The following is a 20,221-nucleotide window of genomic DNA, read 5'->3' as shown; positions in this document are numbered from 1 at the left end:
AAATAGGCCTTTTTGGGAGCTGTTAGAGTGCAGCAGGATTTGGAAGATGTTGGTGCTGGTTGAGTTTGAAAACAAGACTCTGGGTACCAGTCTCACCACATGTCTGCTGCCGGCAGAGCTGGTGGGGCTGCTCAGCGGACCTTCTCCGAGTGCTGGAAGCAGGCCTGACCGCGCACAGGTGCTGACGGCGGTGCCTGGAACATCCGCGCTCAGGCCTTTGCTCGTGACGGTGAGCGGAGAAGTGCCAGTGTGCTGGGCGGAGACCCCCTGCCGCAGCCCAGAAACTGACAGCCGTGAGGGTGAGGCAGGCACAGGTGGGCTGGCACCACAGACAGAGCCTGTTCTGGGTGTTGGCAGTGGGCGTGGTCAGTGTCAGGCAAGCAGAAGACAAGCATGGCACAGTCTTTGTGGGCACACATTCCCCGAAACAACTTTTTCACGTGTACTTTGGATCCCAGACAAATCCACAGACACTGGGTAAGCAAGCAAACAAAAACCCTGGGCCAGGCACAGCGGCTCACACCAGTAATCTCAACACTTCAGGAGGCCTAGGTGGGCAAATCGCTTGAGTCCAGGAGTTTGAGACCAGCCTCGGCAACATGGCGAAACCCTGTCTCTACAAAAAAAAAAAGAAAAAGAAAAATCAGGCGTCTGGCATGCACCTGTAGTTCTAGTTGCAGCGCCGAGGAAGGAGGGTTGCTTGAACCTGGGAGGTCAAGGCTTCAGTGGGCTGTGAGCATAGCACTGCATTCCAGCCTGGGCAACGAATGAGACAAGGTCTTTAAAAATAAAAGACGAAAGCCCTAGGGGAAGAGGGAAATAGGTTATAATGTATTATCAGAAATGTCCAGTTTTCAATAAAAGTTAAGACATTCAAAGAAGAGAGTGTCATACACAAGGAGGAAAGGGGTAATAGGCACTGCCTTTGAGGCCACACAGGTGCTGATGGCAGCAGACAGACTTCAAGTGCACGTCACTAAAGGAAACCATATTTAAAGAGGTAAGAGATGGGGCAGGTGCGGTGGCTCAACGCCTGTAATCCTTCCACTTTGGGAGGTTAAGGCAGGTGGATCACAAGGTCAGGAGTTAGACACCAGCCTGGCCAACATGATGAAACCCATCTCTAAACGTAACAAACATTAGCCAGGAAGGTTGGGGCAGGAAAATTCCAAGATGGTACGATGACAGTGTTTCCTCAAATAATACGAAGTTAGTTTTAAAAGGAACCAAATAGAGATACAGATGTTGAAAAGCACAGTAACCAAAATAAAAAATTCACTAGAGTTGAGTCCCTCTAGTGAATTATTTATTTCAGTTATTGTAGATTTGAGGGGGTAGAAGAGAGCAAATTTGCAGATTAATAGAAATAATGTGATCTGAAAAAAAGTTGATGAACAGAGCCTCAGAAAGGCAGCCTGTCAGTGCCCCAGCACACACGCGGCAGGAGGGCTAGAGGAGAAGAAATACTCAAAAAAAAAAGTGCCCCAAAACTTGCCAACTTTGAGTTTATCTTCCGTGGAGCGTGTGGAGTTTTTAGATGTGTACACTGATCAAAACGTGCACACATCTAAGTCACTCCACAGCCTCCGCCACCCAAATAGCCAAAACGTGGAGTGACAAACTTCAGAGCAGCCGGGGAAGAATGACTCATCACGTACGAGAACCCCCATGAGATCGAGATTTTTTTAAACCTGATTAAGTCAGATATTTTTTCTGGCTTCTCATCAGAAAAAAAAAAATAGGCTGAAGGTGGAGATGAGACACTCAAAATGCTTTAAGAAAAAAGCCAAGAACATTTTTTAAATTGTGAAATTCACATAACCTTTTTTTGTTTTTTGTTTTTTGAGGCAGGCTGGAGTGCCGTGGTGTGAACTCAACTCATTGCAACCTCCACCTCCCTGGTTCAAGCAATTCTTGTGCCTCAGCCTCCCAAGAACCTGGGATTGCAGGCATGTGCCACTACACCTAGCTAATTTTTGTATTTTTAGTAGAGATGGGGTTTTGCCATGTTGGTCCAGGCTGGTCTCGAACTCCTGGCCTCAAGTGATCCGCCCACCTTGGCCTCCCAAAGTGCTGGGATTACAGGCGTGAGCCACTGCGCCCAGCAGCATAATCATTTTTTAAAGTGTACAGTTCGGTGGCATTTAGTGTAGTCACAGTGTTGTGAGACCACTCCATCTACTTCAGGCATTTTCATCACCCCAACAGAAGGCCTGCACCCACTGAGCAGTCAGCCCTGCTCCCCTCCCGCCAGCACCTTCTAGACATTTTGTGAACGTGGACTCTTTCCAATATGGATTGTGGGTTATGTTTTGCCTGTCCCTGCTGGTGGGAGGGTGTCTGTGAGCTTCCTGAGAGACTGGGCTGGCAGAGGATGTCCATGTTTCCTTTTAGAAGGTGTCATCCCCGTGGCACCCACAGCAGCCCTCACTGGCCTCTGGTGCCAGCCTGCCCTCGGTCCCTCATCAGATCACCTCCCATCATAACTGAGCAATGGAGGAGAATGTCACTCAGGTGACGTTTGATTTCAGTTACTGTGCTTTTTAACATCAGTATCTCTATTTGGTTCCTTTTTAAAGTAATACCTATTGGTATTATTTGATGAAACACTGATCATACTATCTTTTTTTTTTGAGATGGAGTCTCACTGTTGCCAGGCTGGAGTGCAGTGGCGCAATCTCAGTTCACTGCAATCTCCACCTCCCGGGTTCAAGCCGTTCTCCTACCTCAGCCTCCTGAGTAGCTGGGAGTACAGGCACCTGCCACCATGCCCAACTAATGTTTTTTTATATTTTTGACAGAGATGGGGTTTCACCATTTTGGCCAGGATGGTCTCAATGTCTTCACCTTGTTTTTTTTTTTTTTTTTTTTTTTTGAGACAGAGTTTCGCTCTTGTTGCCCAGGCTGGAGTGCAATGGCGCGATCTCGGCTCACCGCAACCTCCGCCTCCTGGGTTCAGGCAATTCTCCTGCCTCAGCCTCCTGAGTAGCTGGGATTACAGGCATGCGCCACCACACCCAGCTAATTTTTTTGTATTTTTAGTAGAGACGGGGTTTCACCATGTTGACCAGGATGGTCTCGATCTCTTGACCTCGTGATCCACCTGCCTCGGCCTCCCAAAGTGCTGGGATTACAGGCTTGAGCCACCGCGCCCGGCCAATGTCTTCACCTTGTGATCCACCCACCTCAGCCTCCCAAAGTGTTAGGATTACAAGCGTGAGCCACCACACCCAGCCCATCTTTTATTTCTTTCAATATGGTTTCCTAGCTGGGCACGGTGGCTCACGCCTGTAATCCCAGCACTTTGGGAGGCCAAGGCAGGCAAATCACCTGAGCTCAGGAGTTCGAGACCAGCCTGGCCAACAGGGTAAAATCCCATCTCTACTAAAAATACAAAAATTAGCCAGGCATTGTGGCACATGCCTGTAACACCAGCTACTCAGGAGGCTGAGGCAGGAGAATCACTTAAACCTGGGAGGCAGAGAGGTTGCAGTGAGCCAAGATCAGCCTAGGGGACACAGTGAGACTCTGTCTCAAAAACATAAATAAATACGGTTTCCTTTAGTTATGTGACCATAACTGATGGTTATGTGACCATAATGCTGGTGCCCTCGGATGGGGACTCGGGTTTGGAGAAAACCTGTCTCTTGCCAGGCCCTGCATAGGTTCTGGGCGTCCTGGGGATGTATGGGCTTTTCCTGGGGGACCCGTTTCTTCCCTGGGCTCTGTGCATTTGCAGATATCCCTGTATCCAGACCTCACAGTGAATTCTGATGGGTCCCTGTTCATAGTGAAACCGAGGCTTAGAGAAGTCAGGCCCCTTGCCTGGGTCTCCTAGCTCATCCGTGCCTAAGCAGGGATCCCACCCAAGGTCTACAGGAGTGCAGAGTCTCCAACTCCACCCGACCCCCACTGGCTCCCAAAGGGCTGCACTCTGCCACTTGCAGTGTGGTCCTGGAGCAGCAGGACATCACTCATAGCTGGCTAGAAATGCAGGAGGCTGCCCAGGCCCCTGAGTCACTCCCCACATTTCACCAACTTCCCGGAGGCCATGAGACACGCACACGGTGGAGAAGCGCTGGTCCAAAGCCCTGCTGCATTTAACTCTGCCTGCAACAGGATGGCCCTTGGTAGACATTTGCCAAGTTGAATCTAGTTGAAGAACCACAAATCCAAAGGGTTTGGTTTGGTTTGGTTTTTGTTGGACATCCTTAAGGTCCATACTGGAGAAGCTCCCCAGACTCCTCAACCCTCAGGAGCAGACCCCAAGACCCCCTGACCTCAGGAGCAGACCCCCAGAACCCCAACCTCAGGAGAAGACCCCCAGACCCCTCGACCTCAGGAAAAGACCCCCAGACCCCTCGACCTCAGGAAAAGACCCCCAGACCCCCAATCTCAGGAGAAGACCCCCCAGACCCCTGAACTCAGGAGACCCCCAGAACCCCAACCTCAGGAGAAGCCCCCAGACCCCTGACCTCAAGAGAAGCCCCCAGACCCCTTGATCTCAAGACCCCCAGACCCCAACCTCAGGAGAAAACCCTGAGACCCCCGATCTCAGGAGAAGACCCCCAGACCCCTGACCTCAGGAGAAGCCCCCAGACCCCCAACCTCAGGAGAAGACCCCCAGACCCCCAACCTCAGGAGAAGACCCCCAGACCCCTCGACCTCAGGAAAAGACCCCCAGACCCCTTGACCTCAAGAGAAGACCCCCAGATCCCAACCTCAGGAGAAGACCCCCAGACTCCCGACCTCAGGAGAAGACCCCCCAGACCCCTGAACTCAGGAGAAGGCCCCCAGACCCCCAATCTCAGGAGAAGACCCCCCAGATCCCCGACCTCAGGAGAAGACCCCCCAGACCCCTGAACTCAGGAGACCCCCAGAACCCCAACCTCAGGAGAAGCCCCCAGACCCCTTGACCTCAAGACCCCCAGACCCCAACCTCAGGAGAAAACCCTGAGACCCCCGATCTCAGGAGAAGACCCCCAGACCCCTGACCTCAGGAGAAGCCCCCAGACCCCTGACCACAGCTTTTCTTGCAGCCTGTGTTTCTGAATACGCAGAAGAGAGTGCCGCAGACACCCACTGCCCAGTATCCAGAATGGGCCCAGTTTCACGTTTTGCTGTGTGTTTTCTTGACCTATTCTTTTTGACTGAACCCTCTCAAATTATGGGCCTCACATGGTGGCTCACACCTGTAATCCCAGCACTTTGGGAGGCTAAGGCAGGTGGATCCCTTGAGTCCAGGAGTTCAAGACCACCTTTAGCAACATGGCCAGACCCCATCTCTAAAAAATACAACAATTAGCCAGGCATGGTGGCATGGGTCTGTAGCCCCAGCTACTCAGGAGGCTGAGGTGGGAAGATCGCTTGAGCCCAGGAGGTTAAGGCTGCAGCAAGCCATGATTGCACCACTGCACTCCAGCCTGGGCGACAGAGCAGGACCCAGTCTCAAAGGGAAAAATAAATTATGAGCGAGCTGGCATTGTGTCCCCAAACACTCCAGCCTGCATTACCAGGTGACGTTTATCTCTGTAATCATATCACCATGGTTACAGGAAACCAATTTAGGTCAAGGACATCTTCATACAAGTTCATGTTCAAATTTCCCCGGAGTTGTTCTTAAAATGTTTTTTCTCACCAGGAAATAACCGAGGATGTGCAGTGATTCTTGTCTCAAGTCCCTCTTCCACAGTGTCTGCCCCTCATTTCTTCTGATGAGATTCCATTCTTGAAGCGTGTGTCTAACCTTGACCCACAGCCCAGTGGGTTGCATCTGTTTGCCCTGGAGATGGTCTAGCAGGGTTGTGGCCTATCCACTCTGTCACAGGGACCCCTGTGTGGGAAGTCCTGGACGTCCGACACCCCTGACGGTGCTGAGCCAGGCGACTGATGGCCTGGTTGCCATGACAACCCCCAACCTCAGCTTTCCAGCTTTCTCTAGGAAGGGATAACGCCCCTGGCCCAGCATCAGGACCCAAATCCAGAGCTCACAGGCTGGTGTCCCCCTGACTTGGGCCTGATGCAGCTCAGGGCAGCACATGGGCAAGCGTCTTCCCATGTGTCTCAGCAGGTAGCCGGAGGAGGCCTGTTCTCACCCAGCCAGGGTGCTTGAGCTGGCACCGCGGGGACACAGCAGACTCCAACAAGCCATCACCTTCTCCCCGAGCTCCTGCCTCTTCTCCAGCACAGACTGTCATCTAACTTTAGTTGCTAAGCTGTGGCTCTACCTAGCACCCCAGAGATCAACAGATTACAGGGTTAGCACAGCAGGCAGCAGACACGGGGCTGGTTTGTTCATCGCCTGAGAATAAACTTTATTATTTTATCAATTCCCCAGCTAAATGTCACTTTTATAAGTGAAACATAAGCCAAGCCAAAGTTTTGTTTAAAAACACAATGCTGAATGCAGAAAAGTGACTGGATTTAGGTTTCTTAGCCCACAAAGCCCACAGGAACCAGGACGTCGCTGCTGCCTCTGAACGTTCCATTCCTGCTTTGAAGTTCCCAGGGACTCCGGAAAGGAGGGGCTGCCTGCAAGGTAGGAGAACGCCCACCTGCCCCCGGTGCCCCAACCAGTACACACGCGCACACTCACGTGGAACAGCTGCAGCCCGCCGGACGCAGGGGCTCACGTCTGCAATCCCAGCATTCTGGGAGGCTGAAGAGAGTGGATCACTTGAGTTCAGGAGTTCCAGACCAGGCCGGGCAACATGTCCAAACCCCAGCTCTACCAAAAATAGCAAAAAATTAGTTGTGCGTGGTGATGCGCACCTGTAGTCCCCGCTCCTCAGGAAGCTAAGGTAGAGAATCGCCCGAGCCCGACATGCAGAGGTTACAGTGAGCCAAGATCACACCACTACACTCCGGCCTGGGTGACAGAGCAAGATCCCATCTCATAAAATAAAAAATAAAAACCCAGCCAGGCGCTGTGGCTCACACCTGTAATCCTAGCACTTTGGGAGGCCAAGGCAGGCAGATCATGAGGTCAGGAGTTTGAGACCAGCCTGGCCAATATGGTGAAACCCTGTCTCTACTAAAAATACAAAACTTAGGCGTAGTGGTGTGCACCTGTAGTCTCAGATACATGGGAGGTTGAGGCAGAAGAATCACTTGAACCCAGCAGACGGAGGTTGCAGTGACCCAAGATCGCGCCATTGCACTCCAGCCTGGGCAACAGAGCAAGACTCCATCTCAATAAAATAAAATAAAAATTAAAACACACACACATACACACACACAGCTGCAGCCACGTGAGGGCCCCGTTCTCGGGCATGCCCACACAGTCACTGACGGTGGGTGCAGATCAAGGAGCCCCAGGCACTCTCTCCTTTAATAAACATGCCTGGCACCCCTGCTGTGTGCCCAGGCAGTGCCAGACACTGGGATACAGGCCAGAAGGACAACAGAGACTGCTCAGAGTCCAGCGACCCGAGAGCAGATGAGATGGAAAAAGCAAACCAGCAACACCACGCAAGCCGCAGCTGTGATTTTTGATTACCTAGTAGACACTTGTTTGGGGTTTTTTATTTGGTTTTGTTTTCTGTTTTTTTATGAGACAGTCTCACTCTGTTGCCCAGGCTGGAGTGCAGCGGCGTGATCTCGGCTTATTGCAAACTCCACCTCCAGGTTCAAGCAATTCTCCTGCCTCAGCCTCCTGAGTAACTGGGACTACAGGCACGCGCCATCTCACCCGTCTAATTTCTTTTTTCACCCAGGGTTTTACATGTTGGCCAAAATGGTCTCAATCTCCTGACCTCGTGATCCGCCTCCCTCAGCCTCCCAAAGTGCTGGGATTGCAGGACTGAGTCACTGCACCTGGCCATAGACACATTTTTTAAAAGAGAAAAACGTAGAATATTTTTAATAATGTATTTCCAAAATATCATTTCAACATGTAATCAATATAAAAAAGTGTTGTCGTAAGTTTCTGAAACCCAGTGTGTACGTATGCTGATGGCATGCGGCACCTGACACTCTGGGGTCACAAGTGGTTTCGGCTGCCATACTGGCCTTGGCGATTCTACAGCTAAAGCTGAGAGGAAGTTTGTCCAGAGGACAAGTCACGGTGGGGACCTCAACAGAGGGAACTGCACCCAAGCAGAGGCACAGAGGAGGGGACAGCCAGTGCCGCCAGAGTGCAGGTGCGCCGGCCAGGGAGGGCCGTGGGAGCCATGGGGGCAGGGGATGGGCAGTGGGGAGGGTTTCGGCTTTGTCCTGTGGGCACTTCAGGAGCCACTGGAGGCAGCAGGGGAAGGAAGGGTCAGAGGCCAGAGAGGACCTGAGGCAGGAGGGCAGCCGGGCTTGGGGTGCACACCTGGGCTCAGCAGGGAAGCGCGGAGGTGGAGAGGGCGGGGAGGAGAAGAGCAGACAGGGTGGCTCCCGGAGTGTGTCGGCCTCTCTCCATCTCATTTTCTCATCCGCGTCATCTCCACAGCCACCTTTTCTTTCTTTCTTTCTTCTTTCTCTCTTTCTCTCTCTTTCTTTCTTTCTTGACAAAGTCTCACTCTGTTGCCCAGGCCCCAGTGCAGTGGCACGATCTCAGCCGTTGTAACCTCTGCCTCAGCCCCTGCAGTAGCTGGGATTACAGGCACCCACCACCATGCCTGGCTAATTTTTGTATTTTTTTAACTCCTTTTTTATATACTTTTAAGTTTTGGGGTACATGTGCAGATCACACAGGATCGTTACGCAGGTGCACACATGCCATGGCAGTTGGCTGCATCCAGCCCCCAGCATCTACATTAAGTATTTCTCCTACTGCTGTCCCTCCCCCATCCCCCCACCCCCTGCTATCCCTCCCCTAACACCTCAGCCCCCCACCCCCCAACAGGCTCTGGTGCGTGATGTTCCCCTCCCTGTGTCCATGTGTTCTCATTGTTCAACACCCACTTATGAGTGAGAACACGCGGTGTTTGGTTTTCTGTTCTTGTGTCAGTTTGCTGAGAATGATGTTTTCCAGGTTCATCCATGTCCCTGCAAAGGACATGAATTCATCCTTTTTTGTAGCCGCATGGTATTCCATGGTGTATATGTGCCACATTTTCTTTATCTAGTCTATCATTGATGGGCATTTGGGTTGGTTCCAAGTATTTGCTATTGTAAACATATTTGTGCATGTGTCTGTATAACAGAATGATTTATGACCCTTTGAGCATATACTCAGTAATGAGATTGCTGGGTCAAATGGAATTTCTAGCTCTAGATCCTGGAGGAGCTGCCACACTGTCTTCCACAATTGTTGAACTAATTTACACTCCCACCAACAGTGTAAAAGTGTTCCTATTTCTCCACATCCTCTCCAGCATCTGTTGTCTCCTGATTTTTTAATGATTCCCATTCTAACTGGCATGAGATGGTATCTCAGTGTGGTTTTGATTTGCATTTCTCTAATGACCAGTAATGATGAGCTTTTTTTTATATGCTTGATGGCCTCATACATGTCTTCTTTTGAAAAGTGTCTGTTCATATCCTTTGCCCACTTTTTGATGGGGTTGTTTTTTTCTTGTAAATTTGTTTAAGTTCTTTGTAGATTTTGGATATTAGCCCTTTGTCAGATGGGTAGATTGCAAAAATTTTTTCCCATTCTGTTGGCTACTGGTTCACGCTAAGGTTTCTTTTGCTGTGCAGAAGCTCTTAAGTTTAATTAGATCCCATTTGTCTATTTTGGCTTTTGTTGCCATTGCTTTAGTCATGAAGTCTTTGCCTAATTTTTGCATTTTTAGTAGAAATGGGGTTTCACCATGTTGGCCAGGCTGGTCTCGAACTCCTGACCTCGGGTGATCCACCCGCCTCGGCCTCCCAGAGTTCTGGGATTACAGGTGTGAGCCACCGTGCCCGGCCACCTTTTCTTTACTTCTAAGAAGAGCTTGGGAAGCCAGGCAGCAGGCGGGCCTCTATCCTCACCTCCACTAACCTGGCCCTTGCAGGCGTCCCAGGCTTCCAGCGCCAGCCCCCTGGGGTTTGGCACACTGCAGCCTCTGACTCTCTCTCCACTGCTGATTTGGGAGCACGTGCCAAAAGAGACACTTCCTCCATGGCCTGGGCAGACGCTGCTGTCCGGTTGGCAGCTTACTTGGGAGGACAGGCCGCCTGCAGGAAAGGGCAGCCCAGGGTTTCTGGCAGGGGCTGAAGCAGAGGCCAGCCCTACCTGGGGGCTGGAAGTGGTGTTGACTGGGGGTTGGAGGGGTCAGCAGACAGCAGCTGAAGCCCCTTCTCTGCAGGTTTTGCTGGTGTGATCCCCTTTTAGGAAGCAGACCCCCGGTGGAGGGAATGGTGAGCCGCCTGCGTCGGTTACGATTCAGCCCCTGTGTTTTCCCGGAGGGCTCTGCACATGCCTTTTATTCCTAGGACTGGGTGCCTTTCTGAACCCAGTCTAAAAATTGCCGCAGCGCTTTCTGGTATTAGTCACTGCCTGGTGACTAAGGCTTCAGTCCGTCAATCTTTAAATCCTATAATTATTTCTCCACCCAGGTTTTTCAGAATAAAAGTTGAAAATGTACTGAACTGACAGCTACCGGATTTGATTCCTATTGGATTCGTACCTTCCCCAAGCGGCCTCGATCGCCACCACAGCGCCACGTCCTGGAAAATTGTTCACACCGACCTTGAGAACTCAGGAGAGGCGCAGGACAGGCACTCAGCCCCGCCCCTGCTCACGGGCTTTCTGTGGGTGAAAGGAGACAGTGCTTTTGTCCCCGAAAACAGCTGCAGGCAGGGCTATTTATTTTTAACACAGTTGAGCAGGCAACTTTATCTGAAATGAGTATGTGCTGAAATCTGATGAAAAGGCTGTAAGACGGGCATGGCCGGCGGCAGCTGCCACGTGTGTTCTGCGTGGCGGCTTTTTTCTGAACCTGCTGGACAAAGTCCCTGCTCTTCCTTGCTCAGCCCCAGCCGCAGCCCCACCCCCCCGGGGCTTATCTTCAGTTCCCCAAACTGCCACACCGTTGACCCACTCATTGGCCTCGTTGTGGGGACCCTTCAGTCAGAAGGCCCTTTCCCCTTCCTGCCCGGCTCCGGCCCTGGAAGGGCCCCCCAGGCCTGCCACGTGGAGCCTGTTAGAGGCCAAATGTTCGAGGCCTCCAAACGCACAGGTTGAAATGTAATCCCTAGAGGGATGGTATTTGGTGGTGGGGTCTCCCAGAAGTGGCTCAGTTCGTGCTGGCTGCTCTAGCAGGTACAGTCATGGGCTGCCTCATGAGAACACCTGTGCTGAGAAATGCGTCCTCGGGCCGTGTCACCATCATGCAGACATCATAGAGCACACTCACCAGACCTGGCCAGCGCAGGCCGCGACCCACAGGGCTCCATGCTGTAACCTGCTACTCCCGGGCTACGAGGCTGCAGAGCACGCCACTGCACCAAACACAGCGGGCCGCTGCGGCACAGTGCTGGACTCTCGTGCATCTAAACACAGAAAAGGTGTACAAAATACAGCGCCGGCCAGTGGCTCACACTGTAATCCCAGAACTTTGGGAGGCCAAGGCAGTTGGATCGCCTGAGTTCGAGACCAGCCTAGACAACCTGGTGAAACCCCCATCTCTACTAAAAATCCAAAGATTAGCCTGGTGTGGTGGTGTGAGCCTGTAACCCCTGCTACTCGGAAGTCTGAGGCAGGAGAATCGCTTGAACCCGGAGGAGGTTGCAGGGATCCAAGATCAACCACTGCACTCCAGCCTGGGCAGCAGAGCAAGACTCAAAAAAAAAGCACCATCTATGGGACGTGCCTTATGCAGTCTGTTTTTGCCTAAAATGATGCCGTGTGGCCCCCCGCTGGCCCATACACTGCTTATAAACAACAGAAATCGATTTCTCAAAGTTCTGGAGGGTGAAGTCCAAGTTGGAACACAAGCAGATCCAGTGTCTGGGAGGGGCCAGGCAGCTCCTTGGGGCCTCTTTCGCAAGGGCACAAATCCCATTCCTGAGGGCTCCCCACAATGACTTCATCACCTCCCAAGACCCCATGTCCTGATATCCTCACCTTGGGAGCTGACTCCTAACTTCAGGGGATCCAACCACCTTGGACCCCCAAAGTGCCAGAATTACAGGCATGAGCCACCGTGCCCCGCCAACATGTTTAGTTTCTTTCTTTCTTTTTTCTTTTTTAACAACTGATAATCCATTTATTAAAATAGCCGAGTTAAGCATCTGCAATGGTGACTTCCACCTCAACTCCTGGCTCAATACTGAAGGAAGTCATCTGCTGAACAATCTCAGAAGGGCTGTGCAAGTCCGTGAGTCACTTGTGGAATCTCATCTGGAAACGGTCCCATGTGTCAGACCTTCACCACAAGGTGTTTTTCTTGTGATTCTCAGTCTCGGTAGGCATTCTAACTGGTCCTTTCCCTTTGAGATTCTTTCCCTCTGCTCCTCTGATCACGTCAGCACACACCCTCTCCAGGGATTTTGCGTTAAGGCTCGTTAGAGTGATTCAGTTCGGTGAATTGCCACCTCCGGCTCCACGGCTCCACGGGTGTTTTTCAGTATCCTTAAAAGCCACGGCGGCTGGGCAGCTTCCTGACCGACGTGCTCCTGGGCGGGAGTGAACAGTGGTGAGTCAGGAGCAGAAGCGTGCAGACCCACGATCCACAACAGCTACGAGCATGTCGTCCTCAAAGAGCAAGATGTTTCATTTCTAAAAAACCACAAACGCCCTCCAAAGTGGCTGCACTGTGATAGCATTCCCACCAGCAGTGAATGAGAGGTCCGCGTCTCGCCAGCACTTGGCGTCGTCAGCGTTTTGGATTTTAGCCATTGTGATAGGCGCTTAGGGACGTTTCACTATTGTTTGAGTTTGTACTTCTCTCATGGCATGCTGTTCAGAACTTCCCATATGTGTATTAGCCATTTGTGTATCTTCTTTGGTGAGGCGTCCAGATCTTTTGTCTATTTTTCGGTTGGGTTGTTTTTTTTTTGTTTGTTTGTTTTTGAGACGGAGTTTCGCTCTTGTTACCCAGGCTGGAGTGCAATGGCGCGATCTCGGCTCACCGCAACCTCCGCCTCCTGGGTTCAGGCAATTCTCCTGCCTCAGCCTCCTGAGTAGCTGGGATTACAGGCATGCACCACCATGCCCAGCTAATTTTTTGTATTTTTAGTAGAGACGGGGTTTTACCATGTTGACTAGGATGGTCTCGATCTCTCGACCTCGCGATCCACCTGTCTCGGCCTCCCAAAGTGCTGGGATTACAGGCTTGAGCCACCGCGCCCGGCCGGGTTGTTTCTTTATTGTTGAGTTTTAAGAATTCTTTGGCCAGGTGTGATGGCTCACACCTGTAATCCCAGCACTTTGGGAGGCTGAGGCAGGAAGATCACTTGAGCTCAGGAGTTTGAGACCAGCCTGGGCAACATGGTGAAACCCTGTCTCTACAAAAAAAAAAAAAAAATTAGCCCTGCATGGTGACACATGCCTGTAGTCCCAGCTACTCAGAAGGAGACTAAGGCAGGAGGATCACTTGAGCCCAGGAGGCAGAGGTTGCAGTGAGCTTGATATATGCTACTGCACTCCAGTACTTACACTCTTGGTACAGCAAGACCCTGTTTTAAAAAAAAAAAAAAAAAAAGGCCATGGTGGTGGCTCATGCCTGTAACCCAAGCTCTTTGGGAGGCTTACACAGACAGATCACTTGGCCAGCCTGGCCAACATGGCGAAACTCCATTTCTACTAAAAATACAAAAAAAATAGCCAGGCATCGTGGCGGGCACCTGTAATCCCAGCTACTCAGGAGACTGAGGCAGGAGAATCTCTCAAACCTGGGAAGCGGAGGCGGCAGGGAGCCGAGATTGCAGCATTGCACTCCAGCCTGGGCGACAGCAAGACTCCATCTCAAAAAAAAAGAAAAGAAGAATTCTTTGTATATTTATAAGATTCACAGATTCTTTTGTTGGTGGGATGCAAAGAAGAAATCTTTGTATATTTATAAGATTCAGAGATTCTTTTGTTGGTGGGATGCAATACAGTGACACTCAGCTAGAGGAGAGGCAGAGCCTGTGTGACTTACAGCTCCACCAGAGGAGGCCACCGGGCAGGGTCACCCAGGGGATTACGCCTGGGACATCAGTGGACTGTCACACACCCAAGGAGAGAATCTGCAAGCTGAGGGCGTGTCCACAGGGACTCCCCAAACTGAAATGCAAGGAGAGAAAAGAGTGAAAATAACTGAACAGAGTATCCTAGAACTACAGGTCAATTGCAAAAGATAACTTACACACGCAGAATGGCAATACCAGTAGAAGAAAGAGAGAGGGGATAGAAGAAATATTCAAAGTAATAATGGCTTCTCATTTTTTGAAATTAGCGTCAGGCACCAAACCACAGATCCAGGAAGCCATGTGATCATGGCCAGGCATGGTGGCTCACTCCTGTAATCCCAGCACTTTGGAGGCAGAGGAGGGCGGATCACAAGGTCAAGAAATTGAGACCAGCCTGGCCAACATGGTGAAACTCCATCTCTACTAAAAATGCAAAAATTAGCCAGGCATGGTGGTACACACCTATAGTCCCAGCTACTCGGGAGGCTGAGGCAGGGGAATCGCTTGAACCCAGGAGGCGGAGGTTGCAGTGAGCTGAGACTGCGCCACTGCACTCCAGCCTGGCAACAGAGTAAGACTCGGTCTCAAAAAAAAAAAAGATAAATGATGCTGGTCCTTGCCTTTCCCTGTGCACAAGGTAACGTCTGGCAGGGCGAGCGATGGCGCCTCTGAGTCCATAACCAGCCACGCTCCTGCCCCACACCTGGGCGCGATTCTGCTTCAATGCAGCTTCAGAGCTAGTGTCCTGTGATCTGCACGCGCCAACCTCCCGACACCTGCCTATGAGCTGTGAGCTGACACGGGGCACTGGAGCCTCCGACAGAACTGCCCGAGGGCTGGAGACTTGGCTCCTCTATAGTCCGTGGAAAGAGTTTTGAGTAAAGCTCACCTGAATTCTTAAAAGCTTGACTTCTTTTTTAGTGAACATATCTAATTGTCTTCCCTGAGGCCGGGTAAGTAATTTCCCTCAAAGGTAAGCCAGCGAGGAAGATTGCTCTGGGCCAGGTATGGAGGCTCACGCCTATAATCCCAGCACTTTGTGAGGCCAAGGCAGGCAGATCATGTGAGTCCTGGGGTCCTCCCATGTGGCCACAGCGGTTTCCCAGGGCTGAGCAGTCATCCGTCTTGGTGGCTTGGAAGTGAGGTAGGAGAACAGTGAATTGGGGTGACCAGGGCTTGAGGCATGGGCAGGGGAGCAGCAGGTGCAGCACGTCAGCCATAGCCTGGCTCCGAAGACAACAAGCCGCTTCAGCCTCAGATGGACTGCAGGCCAGTGCTGCACTTGGTGTGGCCCACTGGAGGCCTCTGGGGACACCGAAGGGTGTTGCTGGGTCCTTTTTAGCTTAATTAAAAACCCTCAAGAAGAGGCTCCTGAGGCCGGGCACAGTGGCTCACGTCCGTAATCCCAGCACTTTGGGAGGCCAAGGCGGGCGGATCACCCGAGCTCAGGAGTTTGAGCCTGAGAAATATAGAGAAACCCTGTCTCTACTAAAAATGAAAAATAAAAAACCTACCTGGGCATGGTGGTGCATGCCTGTAATCCCAGCTGCTGGGGGGAGAGAAAAGGAACTGCAGTCGGCCCTGGGTACCCACGGGCTCTGCATTCTCAGATTCAGCCAGGACTGAGGCTATTCAGGGCCCCCTTGCTCCTGCTCCGGCTGTATAAGACAAGCCTTCGCCTTCCACCAGGATTCCGGGCAGAGGGCGGCCTGCGGGGCCAAGACACCACGAGGCCAGCTCTGCTGAGGCTGTCAAATGACCTCTGGACCAGTGACGATGGGGCGGGTGGCCCGTGGGGGACTGGAGGAAGCCAGCACGTTCCCACTGACATCATTGTCTGCGTCAGGCTTGTCCAACCTGCAGCCCAGGTTGGATGTGACCCAACATACATTCAGAACCTTCTTAAATATTTCTGAGCTTTTATTGTGATTTTTTTTTAGTTCATTAGGATTATTAGTGTTAGCGTATTCTATGTGTGGCTAAGATAATTCTTCTTCCCATGTGGGCCAAGCCAAAAGACTGGACACCCGTGGTCTACACCATCCTCAGCAGGGATGAGAAAAAGCAGGTACTGGCCCTGGCAGTGCTGGACTGATGGGTTTCTCCAGTGGAACCCTGACAACTAGAACTTCACCAAGTTCTCCATCCCCATGGATGTGGGCCCCAGACAGACTCATCAGTGAGTCTGTGGACATGGGGAAGTCTCCAAATATCCCGTCCGTGTACACTGGGCATGAAGCTGAGGTCCAGAACTACAAGCCCCTCCAGCTGGCGGTGCCTGCAGCCTCCACTTCTGTAACTTCCCCTTCGAGGTCGGAGCTGCTCGCTGACCTTCAGCAGCCTCTCTGCAACATCCAGGGCATCAGCGTCTCCCTGTGGCGCTCGCCAGAAAAACGTGAAGTTCAACAAGAGCGTCTTCATGAACCAAGGAGCGTGGGCATTGCTGGGGTGCCACCTCCTCCCAGGAGTTTGGCGTGGAAGCGGTGCCGGCTGTGCAGGAGGGAGGGCTGCATGGTCATCACCTCTGACCCTCCTCTGTGTGGTTGGCCAGCTGTTGCCGCTCGTTCCTCACAGTCACGGACATCATGGGTTTCTACCTGGCCCCCAACAGTGGTAAGAGGGTCTCCTTCAAGATCACGCTCCTCCTGGGCCGCTCAGCCTTCCGGATCCTCATGTCCGACACGCAGCCGGCCACAGCCATCAGCACTCCCCTCAGGGGCGTCCGCTTTTCCGTGCGTCGTGATAAGTTTGGCCAAGACGGTCTTCATCTTGCCGCTGGCACACAAGCAAGGCCTGCGGCAGCCGTGCCCATCCCACTGCATCACCTCGTTCTGGAGAGAATCGCCCAGCTACTTTTGTCTCAGGGAGCAATATTCCCACAGGCTCCCAGCCCCCTTCTGTCACCTGATGGAGTTGTTCAGGTTCTTGGCATGTTGAACAAACAATCGAACAAAATGCAGAAAGTATCAGAAGAACCAAGCCATGAAAGACAAACAGGGAAAGCGCAGATTTACTGAAGACATTTCGTGGAGGGCAGGCTGGGGCAAGACACTGGAGCCTCTTCTTTTTTCTTAGATGGCATCTCACTGTCGCCCAGGCGAGAGTGCAGTGGCATCATGTCGGCTCACTGCAACCTCCGTCTTCTGGGTTCAAGCAGTTCTCCTGCCTCAGCCTAGTGAGTAGCTGGGATTGCAGGTGCCCGCCACCATGCCCGACTAATTTTTGTATTTTTTAGTAGAGACGAGGTTTCACCATGTCGGTCAGGCTGGTCTCAAACGCCTGACCTCAGGTGATCTGCCCGCCTCGGCCTCCCTAAGTGCTGGGATTACAGACATGAGCCACTGTGCCTGGCTTTTTTTTTTTTTTTTTTTTTTTTTTTTTTTTTTTTTTTTTGAGACAGAGCCTTGCTGTGCCTTCCAGGCTGGAATGCAGTGATGGGGTCTTAGCTCACTGCAGCCTCATCGTCCTGGGTTCAAGTGATTGTCTCACCTCTGCCTCCCAAGTAGCTGGGATTACAGGCAAGTGCCATCATGCCTGGCTATTTTTTGCATTTTTGTAGAGACAGGTTTTGCCATGTTGTCCATGCTGGTCTCAAACTCCTGGGCTCCAGCGATCTGCCTACCTTGGCCTCTCAAAGTACTAGAATTACAGGCTTAAGCCACCGTGCCCAGCCAATACTTTTTGGTATATACCAGAAGTGGGATTGCTAGAGCATGTGGCAATTCTATGTTTAATTTTGTGAGGAATTGCCCAATTTTTTGACAGTTGATTCATGTATCCACTCAGCTACCCACCCCTCCATGTATCCCTGCCTCCATCATTCAGCACCCAGTGAGTGACTGCCACCACCCAGATACCTTGTAGATGGGGTGCTGCGGGACAGCTCTGAGGAGGTGACAGCCAGTGGGAAATGTGGCTTTCCTCACTGCCAGCGTCTACTATAATTCCTGCTCCAGGCACATAATGTCGTGTGATTCCCACAAGAACTCTGCACGAGGGACTCTTATTACCCCTGATTTCCAGGTGAGGCGCCAGTGACCCAAGGGACACCCCTTGGGTATACAAAGTCCTCAATAAAGCCCAGAATTGTCTCTCTGGTGTGGCTCACCTTGGGCAGGGCACACCACAGATACCAATACCATGAGGGCATGGGAGCTGGCGGACCTTATGGGGCTCTGATACCAGGTGGCCAGGTGGGCGCTGGGCTGAGCAGACAGAAATGAAGGACCATCTGCTGGACTTCCAGAAGTGAAGAGGAGACCCTCTACTGCTAAACAGCCAACTTCTGCAGCTAATCTGTTTTATTTGCTTACTTAATCTTTACAAAACTGGGGAGGATTCACCCACTTTCATACAATGAACTCGTGATCTGAATATTCATTATGTGTTACTTATTAATTCATAAAAGTGTCTCACATGGATTTTATTCGCCAGTTTTCACAGATTCTTTAAAAAAATACAGACGCCTGGTGCTGATGAGGCAGTGCTGAAATGATCACCAGCTGTTTCCTGGGGCATAATTGGGCAATGTACATTAGAATCTACAGATTAAATGATCCTTTTAGCTGCCATTCTACTTCAAGGAATTTAGACTAAGAAAGCAGTCAGAACTGCACACAAAGATTTGCCTTCAAGTATGTCCAATGACATACTTAGAATAATAAAAAGCTGGAGACAAGCTGCCTGTCCAATAACAGAATTAAAGAAATCCTCGCAGGATTGGTGATGGGAAAGACGGGAAAGGCTGCAGCTGTGAAGACCGCTGAGGAGCGCGGGAGGGCGTGTGGAGAGGACGCGAAGAGCCGTCAGCGTATTCACAGCATGGCAGGATTCCAAGTTCGCAAAAGAAAATGTTAACAGCAATATGTTTCTTGAGTGCTGCTTATCATATGAAAAATCTTATTTGTTTATTTTTATTTTTTGAGACAGAATCTTGCTCTTGTCACCCAGGCTGGAATACAGGGACGCCATCTCGGCTCACTGCAACCTCTGCCTCCTGGGTTCAAGTGATTCTCCTCCCTCAGCCTCCCCAGTTCCTGTGATTGCAGGCACCCACCACCACACCCAGCTAATTCTTATACTTTTAGTAGAGATGGGCTTTTACCATTTGGCCAGGCTGGTTTTGAACTCCTGACCTCAGGTGATCCGTCCGCCTCACCTTCCCAAAGTGCTGGGATTACAGGCAGGAGCCACTGTGACAGCTGATATGGAAGAATTTAAAACTGAATTATTCAGTCCATGAAATCATAGCTTGGGGTTCACCAGCCATTAGGGAATATGGAACTTTCCACCAGCTTCTACAGCACCAGGGCAGGGGGAGATACATATTGAAGAAGAAACCCTCCCTTGTGCCTGGTCCTGTTCTCAGTGTCTGGATGGCCGATCTGTAGGGTGTCTTAATGCCCTCTCAGATCGATACTGTCACCTCATGACGGAGGAGATGGGGAAACTGAGGCCAAGAGCTGACCTACCTGTGGCTCCAAGGTGGCACGGCAGTCAGAGCTGGACCGCCATCTGGGCAGTGTGACTTCAGAGCCCAGCATTCACCCTGGTGTGTAAACTAGATTGTAGGTTTTTTTCTTGTAAAAACAGGTGATATGGTCTGGCTCTGAGTCCCCACCCAAATCTCATGGGGAATTAATCCCCACATGTCAGGGGAGGGATCTGTGGGACGTGATGGGATCATGGGGGCTGTTCCCCCATGCTGTTCTCACGATGGTGAGTTCGCATGAGATCTGATGGTTTAAAAGTGTGGTACTTCCCCCACTCTCTCCTGCCACCATGTAAGATGTGCCTTGTTTCCTCTTCACCTTCTGCCATGGTTCTGAGTGTCCTGAGTCCTCCGCAGCCATGCAGAACTGTGAGTCAATTAAACCTCTTCTCTTTATAAATGGCCCAGCCTCAGGTAGTTCTTCACAGCAGTGTAGAAATGGACTAATACAACAGGGTCTCTTGTCGCCCAGGCTGGTGCCAAACTCATAGCCTCAAGTGATCCTCCCACCTGGTGCCCAGACTTTTAAATTTTTCATTCATTCATTCATTCATTTTAATTTATTTTTGAGATGGAGTCTCGCTCTCAAGAGTCCATTGCACACCAGGCTGGAGTGCAATGGCGTGATCTTAGCTCACTGCAACGTCCACCTCTTGGTTTCAAGAAATTCTCTCACCTCAGCTTCCCAAGTAGCTGGGACTA

This window comes from Saimiri boliviensis, chromosome 18 (genome assembly GCF_048565385.1).
Source record: "Saimiri boliviensis isolate mSaiBol1 chromosome 18, mSaiBol1.pri, whole genome shotgun sequence".
NCBI lineage: Eukaryota > Metazoa > Chordata > Mammalia > Primates > Cebidae > Saimiri > Saimiri boliviensis.
This window is presented reverse-complemented; position numbering follows the sequence as displayed.